The sequence below is a fragment of the Lolium perenne genome, chromosome 7, assembly GCF_019359855.2.
Source record: "Lolium perenne isolate Kyuss_39 chromosome 7, Kyuss_2.0, whole genome shotgun sequence".
NCBI classification, from domain to species: Eukaryota; Viridiplantae; Streptophyta; class Magnoliopsida; order Poales; family Poaceae; genus Lolium; species Lolium perenne.
Genome location: NC_067250.2, coordinates 233570077 through 233572148, shown reverse-complemented (window position 1 = coordinate 233572148; position 2072 = coordinate 233570077).

The window sequence follows — 2072 nt, the reverse complement described above, 5'->3', positions numbered from 1 at the left end:
TTCTGTTAGCGCTCATGCTGCTAGGATACCGGAGAACCGGCTTAAGGCTCGCAATCTAGATCAGGATCTGCGTAAGGAAATTCATGCCGGCAAAAGCACCTCTGCATCTGTGAGCATTGTAGAGAAGCCTAAGTACAATAGCCCGGATAAAACTATAAAAGCTGCTAAAGCTGCAGTACAACTGTGTGAATCGCTTTCCGGGGACGCTCTGGCAAAACAACAAGAGCGTGTCCGGGAGCTACTTGAAACTATCGAGCAGCAGAACGCTGCGCAGCTTGATAAGCTGAACAAGGTTGTGGCTTCAAAATCCGCGCGTTCAACAAGGAATGCCGGTAGCAAGTCCCATGGGCAGGCCTTGTCCCCCCATCCGGACAGAAGAAGAGAAAAAGAGATGAATGCGCAGCAGATGACTGTGTACGATCCGGTTCTTGCCGGAAAACAACAAGCCGAGCAACACGATGCCGGTAGAAAAAGCCAAGAGGCAAACAGGGGCTACGCCAAAGAAGGCTATGCCGGAAACAATCATGCCGGTAGACACGAAACCGGGCAAAATTATCGAGCTGCGAGGGCAGCATATGATGAGGAGGAAATGGATCCCCCAAGGTACCGGTAGGCGAGGGCCGCGGTACCGGATTGTTATGATGAGGCTGATTCCACAAGACCGGCAGCATACCGGAACCCATTGGGAGAACGCTTGGGAGAAAGATACCTGCCAGAACGGGATAAGAGGCACCGTCTGGATAGAGTATACTTGTCAGAGATGATCGAGGCAGAAGGTCCTCCGGGCCCAAAGTGTTTTGGTCCAAGGATCATGAAAGAGGGGCCGCCGGTCCGCAACTTCCAGTTGCCCCGTGACACAAAAACATACGATGGCACCACGAAGCCGGAAGACTGGCTCGCGGATTATGTGACCGCGGTATACGTCGCTGGTGGCGGAGGAACCGTAGCTGGAGGAGGAAACCGGCGTTGGGCCGTGAGAATCATACCATCATTCTTGGTGGGACCGGCAAGAATCTGGCTGAACAACTTGCCGGCAGGAAGCATAAACGGTTGGTTGGACTTTGAGGAAGCTTTTGTGAGTAACTTCAGCAGCACCTACCGAAGGCCAAACAGGCCGCAACAGCTCGCTCTGTGCATACAACGCCCGAATGAAACAGACCGGGACTACCTGACCCTATGGAACACCACAAGGAACTCCTGTGAAGGGGTGATAGAGGCGCAAGCCATTGCTTGGTTTAGCAGTGGGTGCAGAAGAGGTTCCCCGTTGTGGCAAAAGCTGCAGCGGAACATGCCGACAACGCTGGCAGAAATGATACGCGTGGCGGATAACTATGCGTTGGGAGACCCAATGCAGCCGGCAGTGCAACCTGAACCGGAGCAATCAAACCCGCCACAGCAGCGCCAAGAGCAACACCGGGATAACCGGAACAACAAAAGAAGGGAAGATTTCCCCGATCGAAGGTACGGTCCGCATCAAGTTGCTGCTGTACAAAAAAACTCTGAGGCCAGCGGCAGTCAGAGGCAAAGAACCGGATCGCAACCATGGGTGGGTCCAAAGAAACAGTGGGTCGAAAAGAAACCCTGGGGCCAGAAAAAGAACTGGCAAGAACCTGCGAAGTACACCATGGAAGCTGCCATGGACCAACCTTGCCGGTGGCACACACCGAATCCGGCTCACCCGTCAAACCATCTGACGAAGGATTGTACCTGGACCAAGTACTTGATGCTGAAGGGAGCAGCGAAAGATGCACAAGCACAAGGGTGCTCCACCATGCAACCACCATCCCAAGATATGCTACGACAGCAGCAACTACCACCACCACCACCGCTTACCGGGGCAGCCTCAGCCAAACCGGCAGCAGTACCAGCAAGTTAACCAGGTGGGAGAGGGCAATGGCCAACCGCCTCCACCGGCACCTTTGGGCCGGAATGTTTACCATGACCCAGATATGTGCTGCGTTGTGTTCGTAACTGAGCCAACCGACAGACAGAGCCTGCATCGCCGTTCTATGGAAGTGAACGCGGTGATGCCGGCAGTGCCAAAATATATGCTGTGGTCTGATCAAGAGATC